The 8,238-nt window shown below is 39.3% G+C and overlaps 1 pseudogene; it reads left to right on the forward strand.

Moving 5' to 3' along the window:
- Nucleotides 1-1,709: 1,709 nt before the first annotated feature.
- LOC138143510 (density-regulated protein pseudogene) lies at nt 1,710-2,390 on the forward strand (annotated as a pseudogene).
- Nucleotides 2,391-8,238: the final 5,848 nt, after the last annotated feature.

The raw sequence follows: 8,238 nt of genomic DNA on the forward strand, positions 1-8,238 counted from the left end.
TAGCTTCAGAACAGTCACTCTACTTTGTATCTGTAGCTCTACCTAGTTTCAACTCCATGGAACAAGATACCCCTCCCAGGATAAACTCATCACTTCTAATCTCACCACCAAGCTGGAAACTCCCTCACTCAGCCTCCTCTCCTATCTGAGTGGAGGACTGGAAGGCAGAGTATCAAACTGCTCCCAATGCCTTCCTTTATAGAGTGCAGAATTTGTGAACACACTCTACTTTGCATCAGCTACTCTGCCTGATTTCATCCCCATGGAACAATATACCCCCTTGTGCTCCCTATTCCTCTGCCCCCTTCCTGCCTCTTATTGTGTGTTGTCTTCCCCCTTTAGAGTGTAAGCTCCTTGAGGACAGAGACTGTCTTTCTTTTTCTTATTTGTATCCCCAAATCTTAGCATGATGCCTGGCACACAGCAGATGCTTAATAAATGTTTATTGAAAGTTTCTTCAACAGAAACTTCTATAGTGAAGAAATTACAGACGGGGACAAAATTAAAAGAATGTCTATATTGCCATGACAACTTTTTTTTTCTCCAGTAGTGCAGCAATCCATTGATCACTGGATAAAAAACCGCACATTGAGAGTGTCAAAAGTTAAAATAATGCTTTTAGCTGGTCTAATAATGATGTGATTTTTAGCCCTTTTATCTTTTACTTGGTTGTTGTGGAAGTTAAATGTGCCACATAGGAAAGAGGGGCATCTTGCAGTTTTACAAAGAATTCACCAGCTCACTGCACTGCTGGTGATGAGTCCCTCTTCATTTAGGCTTGCCTGGTCCCAGCTGGTGCTGGTCTTCAACCCTTGGGCTACTTAGCTGGGGCTTGCCTTCAGGCTTTAAGCTACTTAGCTGGGGCTGGTCCTCAGACAACAGATACAGACTGCTGGGCCTGCATTTAAAACCTTTCAAGGTTCATAATACCTGCCAGACCTTGTGATCCATTGGCATAATCTTCAAGAATGCAGGGTCCCTTTCATGCCAAGGTAAGGTATCCAAGTAATTGCTTTTAGGAAGGGCAAATCTTAAAGAGCTCTAGAAGTCTGAGCTATAATTATAATTACTTTACAGTGCCCTCATCACTAAAACATCAATCCATTTGGCCTTGATTTAACCTATTTCAGTATTGTTATTCCTATAGTTGGTTACTGAGTATACATTTGAGGTTTGAAAGGAAATTTTTAGTTTGCTGGGTAATCAGCTCCTTCCTTTTCTATCCAAACCACAAAATAAGGATGCATTAAATTTTTGTGTTACTAGGAAAACCTATTTGAAAATGGGGCCAAGACAAATGGAAGAACAGCCAGCCAGTTTGAGATCACACTTTCTCCATAAAATATTTTTTTTCATTAAAAATAATTTCACTTTGCCTAAAATGAAATGGTTTTGATGAAATTTGATGAAATCAAATTGATGAAATTTGATGATTTTTTTCTCCTTATCAATAGCCATCCAGGTAAGAAAAGATAGTAACTTAAACCTTATAGTAACAGTGGAGAGTGTACTAATTTAGAATCAGCAGGCTAGGGTCTGAATCTCAGCTATGGTATGAACTACTTCAATTCAACACAAAGAACTTTATTAAATACCTCTTACTTGCAAGGCATTGTACTAGGCTCTGGAGACACAAAGTCAAAAATGAAATAGCCCTTACTCTCAAGAACCTGCTTCCTACCGCAGGTTTTCAACATCAAATTAGTACTTCTCGCGACAAGCCCTGGGCAGCTGGTGGCCTCATGGGACTCTCAGGCTTCTCCCGTGAGCGGGGCTGCAGGGTTTGTGAGATGACTACAGACTTTCTTGAGTCCATGGCCCCTGACTGCAAAAGAGATCTGAAGAGCAACCCCAAGCTAGACACAGATTACCCACTTCGAGTCCTTTACTGTGGAGTCTGTTCATTACCAATAGAGTACTGTGAATATATGCCTGATGTTGCTAGATGTAGATAGTGGTTAGAGAAGAATTTTCCAAATGAGTTTGCAAAACTCACTGTAGAAAATTCACCTTAACAAGAACCTGGACTTGGGGAAGGCCCAGGAACAGCAGGAGAAGAGGAGGAGAAGAAAAAACAAAAAAAAAGGGGTCAGATAAAACAAAAAAAGAAGACAGTTCTGCAAAAGGTTATGATAGGCAAAATTCCTAGAGCAAAGAAGAAATATGTGAGGAGAATGTGTGGCCTTGCAACTTTTGAGATTGACCTTAAAGAAGCACTAAGGTTTTTTGCTCAGAAATTCTCCTGTGGTGCCTCAGTTACAGGGGAGGATGAAATCATCATTCAGGGAGACTTTACAGATGACATTATTGATGTAATTCAGGAGAAGTGGCCAGAGGTGGATGATGAAAGCATTAAGGATCTTGGAGAAGTAAAGAAGTGATTTTAAAAATTTGTCTGTATTTAATGACCTGAAGTTACAGTTGATGTAGCCAAAGGGAGGGAGGCCTTTAAAAAAAAATATATATATATATATATATATTTATTTATTTATTTATCCTACAGTAAAACTGTAGACTATCCTTATCATTGGCATTTCACTGTTCTGTACAAGGCTGCTTGTGTTTTTTCTTTTGTTTTATTTTTTTTAATTGCCAAAGTACAATAAACTGGAGAATTCCATCATCCTTATGCATGAAATAGAGATTTAGTTAAATAAAAAAAATTTTGGTCATATGAAAAAAAACATCAAATTAGTAAGTTAAATGTAGCTTGAGAAGATGGAGTACTAAAAATGGGGGGGGGAGAAGGCAACAGAGAGAGGGTGTTTCAGAGGAGGTGGTCGGCACCTTAGCAGAGCCTGGAAGGAAGATGACAATTCTGAGATGCAGAGATGATAAGGAGGTAGTACTTTAAGGGGATGAGGGATAATTAGCTTTTGTAAAAGTATAAAATCAGGAGAGGATGAGCTAAGCTCTGGGAATAGTTAATAACCTTGATCAGCAAAAAACATAGTGCATAGGGGATACTATAGGAAGCAACTGCAACAGTCTAGGAGAAAAGTGATGTTTACTTGCAATGCTGGCTGTGTGAGTGGACAGAAGGGAAAGTTATGATTCATGCTTTGGAAGCAGAATCAGCAATATTTAGCAATGAGTTGTCCTATCTGTGTGATGTTAGATAAGTCATAATCTCTCTGAACCTATTACTTTAACTGTAAAATGGGGATAATAATATCTGTATTATTTTGGTTATTTAAAAAATCTAATGAGATAATGTGTATAAAGTACTTTTAAAAACTTAAATATAACCATCTAAATGTGAATTATTGTTATCATTAGTCTCTCTGGGTCTCAGTTGGATTCAATTATCTTTTAGGGACCCATAATTCAGTAATCCTATGCTATGAGTGTGAACCAGTTGACTCTATCATTCCACCTAGACTGATTTGCTTTACAGAAGATCCCAGAGAAAGCAGTTTGAAGGAGGAACCTCTAAGGATGTTATTTTGTGGTATTTTAGATGGGCCTTCTTTGAATCTTCTTCAGATATATTCTACATGCCTACATGCAAAAGCTGGTTTTGTTTCTTAAGTAAACCTTCAGTAGGCAGTGTGGTAGGGAAGAGAGAAAGATGGACTCAGGAAATCTGAATTTTAATTCAGGTTCCTTTTCTCATTATTGTACACTCATTATTGTTATTGACACTGGGGCAAATTACTTGGCCTTTCTGCATCAGTTTTCTTATATGGCCCCTATCTATACATAGCCTATTGAAATGGGCTGAAACTTTAGAGAACATCTAGTATACCCCCATTATTTTACAGATGAGGAAATTGAGGCTCAGAGGACAGAAGTGATTCTCCTAGTTGGAACAAGAGTAGAACTGTTGGTAATTTTGACCCGTCATGACTGCATGCTCCGTGCTCTTTAGATTATATGAATCAAATGAGATAAAGTGCGGAATGCTTTGTAACTCCAAAATGCTATATAAATGTCATCTCTTATTATTTAACTTGCTTGTAGTCACTGAATGGGTCTGGTGCAGTTTCTTGTGCCCATGGAAACCTGGATTTTGTATCTTTGTCCCTATGGTTTGAGCGTGGTTTATTGTTAACCTGTTTCCAGTTTGCTATCTCCCCACCCCCACCATAGATGTGGATTGATTAGTAGAAACATGTTGGGCAAATGATGATTTATGATGGCATCATGGTCCCTGAGAAAACATATTGATTTTGAACAAAGTTTTGGTCCCCTCTACAAAGGCATGTTGTGGGTGACTAGAAAGCATGGGGGCTAGATGCCGTGAAGTTAAATTCATCAACCTGTCACAAAATGCCTTTGTTTCCCCAGGTCTGGGGTGAACAGTTCTATTGGTTTAGTGGGCTCAGTGTTTGCCATTTACATTCTTCAGCATAGCTAGGGTATTGTGATTCTCTCCCTCTTTATTTTTTCTCCAATTGGGACATTCACCTAAGTCACATTGAGAGTGAACTGATCAATAGGGAGATGTTTGCTATTAAGAAGGATGAGGAAAGGTGAAGGAGGCAAACAAGGTTATCTGCTATCTACTTTTAATGTCTCTCCCTTTTCTTTTCCTGATCAGAGGGAGGTGCAGTTTCTGCTCCATCGATTGGAACAAAACTACCTAACACAAGTCCTGCTGGGCACATTGAGGGTTATTGCAAGGGCTAGGAACTAATGAGGGGGGCAGCAGGACTTTCAGAGTCCCTGTTCTTTTATGGTTCCTTCTGTTTCTTCAACTGCTGAGTGTGTTATGTAAAAATGGTTTGTTAAGGAAGTATTTATAGGAGGTTAGTCTTGGTTATAGCCCATAGGTTTTCTTTTCTTTTTAAAAAATTCATTCTGAACCTAGCATAAAAAATAAGATCTCAGATTCCTATAGTCCTTTAAGGACTGCAATTCATTTTCTTTACTACAGCCCCAAGTAGTCAAAGTATTTTTAGGCTAATTTTGCCCATGACGCAACTACAGCTCAAACCAGTGAAATGATTTGTCTGGTGTCCCATAGTTACTCAGTAAGTAAGTTAGCTAATATTTATTTTAGTGTGCCAGGCATTGTGCTAAGTGCCAGGGATACAAAGAAAGATAAAAGATAGTCCCTGTTAAAGGTACCATTAGATTTGGCACTTGAGATAATTAGTAGCTTTGGAGAGAGTAATTTTGTGGCAGTGAGGGCTCAGTTGAGATTATAAACCATAAATTTTCAGTGGACCCAGTTAGAAGAGTTTTGTTGTTTTTTCTGTCTTCATTTAGCAGCATGTGTACAAGAGCGAAGGTAGCGGATGGTGGGAGCAATCCAAGGCTGAGGCTCAGTAGGACAAGAACTTTAATAGGATAAGCATGCAAGTTCTTGAGAAAAGAGGGGAGAATTCAGTTGAAGTTGTTTACTTATGGGTCGAGATGAGAAAGGAAGGAAAAGTTAACAAGTGCAGGGGTGATAGCCAGGGGAAAAAAACTAAAGGATGGAGTCATTGGAGACTGTGAGCTAGATACTGAAATCATTGAGGCAGGGAGGACAGTGTCCTGGAGCTCTGTAGAAAATATTCACTAGAATCTTGGTTCTTTTCCCTTCAGCCTTCTGTCTCCTTTCACAAACAGTCAAAAGCAAACATTTAAGAATATATTATGCGGGGTGGCTAGGTGGCACAGTGAATAGAGTGCCAGCCCTGGAGTCAGGAGGACCTGAGTTCAAATCCAGCCTCAGAGACGTAACCACAAAAACTAGCCATGTGACCTTGGGCAAGTCACTTAACCCCAATTGCCCTCCAAAAAGCAAAAAAAAAAAAAAAGAATATATTATGTGCTAAGCACTGTTTGAAGTTCTGTGGAAACAGACAAAAGTGAAACACTCCCTGTTATCATTGATCTTATACATTGAGGGGAGAGCATGTCGTCATATATGAATATATGCAAAATAGATTTGAGGAGAGAAAGTAGATGCTGGGGTGGAGGCGGAGATCAGAAATGCCTCATGTAGTAAACTTAACATCAGTAATAAGGGGTTAGACCCTGAGCTTCCTTCCAAATCTTAAGATCCTGTGATTTTGTTCTAAGCAGAGAATTCCAGAATTGCTAGAAGAAAAGAACGTTAGGTGTTCTAGATTCCTATGTAACTCCATGTGAGTTGCCTTCTATGTGGGAAACTGTGATTTCTTCAAAGCTTGAAAAATATTGCCAAGAGTTGTGGGTCAGGACCTGGATGCTCATGCAATCATGTCTTTTTACTTCTAAAAGGAAATTGGTTGGAGTCATGAGGAAATACATTCTGTGAGTAAATAAAATAACAGAAGCTACTGATCATGTTTATGTCCTTAGTCATCATGACTAAACCAGGATAACAAAGCAAAACCCTTTTTAACAATATTCCAAAAGACTAAGTAGTCAACATGGCTTTTGAAAACATGACTTTAAAAGTTCTATTTACTCTCCATATTCTTTTCTCTTTCTAGTGTGTCATGTAAAAGCAGCATGGTGCAGCAGAACCCAAGATGGACTTGGAGCTGGGAGAGACCTAGGCTTGAATTTTGCTTTTGACATTTACTGACAAATAGATAGCCATTTGAACAATCAAGCAATTAATCAACATTTATTTAGTGCCTACTGTGTACCAAGCTCTGTGCTAAATACTCATGCTCAAGGCACTCTCTCCAGTCACCTACAGCAATTGCACCCTACCCCCCAACATTCCAGTTACATACTGCTTCTTGACATGGAACTACTCCAACCCAAGGCTGATTCTCTGTTATCAAAGATAACCCACCTGAACACATTCCTGAATATTTACCATTCTCCTGTCCCAACATTCCTTCCTTATCCCAATTATTCTGAACCCCCTGCTTTCATCATTCAACTCTTGTTTTTAGTTCCCCACTGATCATTCACTTATTCCCATCCCCAGCACCACTAATGCCCCATTCAAAAACTGCCTAACCCTGACTCTGTGCTCTCTGGAATGCTTATTCTTTTCATAATAAACATCCTTTCATCTTAAACCTTTTCCTTTCTTGCTCCCTCCATCTTCTTGCACTCACTTATACTTGGCTCCTTTCTGATGACATAGCTTCTGTAGGTACTCTTTCTAGCACTTATTACACTTTCCTTTATACCCTCTGACTCACTAGTCCAGGAAAGAGAGTTGCTTCCCATTTTCCCTTCCCAACTCCCCTTCTACCACCTTCACTCAGTACATTCTTTTCCTTCGAGGTTCATTCGATACATAATGAAAAGCCAATCAAGATTCTGGTGGCTATTTTCTGCAGGCCTCCAGGACATTCTACTTCCTGCCTCAATGATTTTGGTATCTAGATCATAGTTTTCTCTTCTCCCCAGCTCCTGTGCTCATACTCAGGGACTTCAACTTACATATGGATTCTCCCTCAGAGTCCAATCTCCCAGTTCTTCACCTTACTTCTTTCCTATGACTTACTCTTCCACTCTGCCTCAGCTACCCACAAAGTTGCTCATACACTTGATCTTGCCATCACCTACAAGGGTACCAGTTTCCTGATTATGAACTCTAAAATTCCTTGATCCAATCACAATCTGTTGTCAATCTCTTCCTCTGTCTTGCAACCCCCAAATCTGTACTTTGTCTCCAATCACTTCATCCCTTAGTTTTTCTCCCACCTAGGCTATAACCCCTGATGTGGGGGTAAGACTTTTCTAGGTTCCTATCACCTAGGAACACTGCTATCTAGTTTAAATTGTCCTGTAAACATTTGGCTTTAGCTTTTGTGTCAATAATGAAGTTTTAGGAGGGAGTAGGACTCCTCTGCCTCAATCATTAATATCAACAGAAATTTATTATGTATTTAACATGTGCTGGTGCTATGGTAGGCACTGAGGATACAAAAATGAAAAATGACAGGAAACTCTGTCCACAAGGTTGTTGCTAGCACTGGGAAACAGTCATATGATGAGATGAGACAAAGGAGAGATCTAGTAAAGTACTTTAGGATGATTTGAGGAGGGAGAAAGCACATTCAGCTGGGCACTGGAGCAAATACAGAAGGTGGCACCTGAGCTGCACCATGGAGGAAGAGAATAACTCTGAGAGGTAAAGATATAGAGAAATGGGTTCTAAGTAAATAAATAATAACATAAAATACTATAATAACAAAAATACAATTACTTATATTTATGCAAACTTAATAGGATTTGGGGGGGTTATTTTAAAAGAAAAGTTTGATTCAGGGAAAATTATACTGAATTTAGAGTTGTAGGACCTGGTTCAAATCCCAGACCTCCCACTTACAACTTATGTGTCCTTGGGCAAAT

Source organism: Petaurus breviceps, unplaced genomic scaffold, assembly GCF_028583685.1.
Source record: "Petaurus breviceps papuanus isolate PSGF00001 unplaced genomic scaffold, PetGlider_PUasm1.0 90644, whole genome shotgun sequence".
NCBI lineage: Eukaryota > Metazoa > Chordata > Mammalia > Diprotodontia > Petauridae > Petaurus > Petaurus breviceps.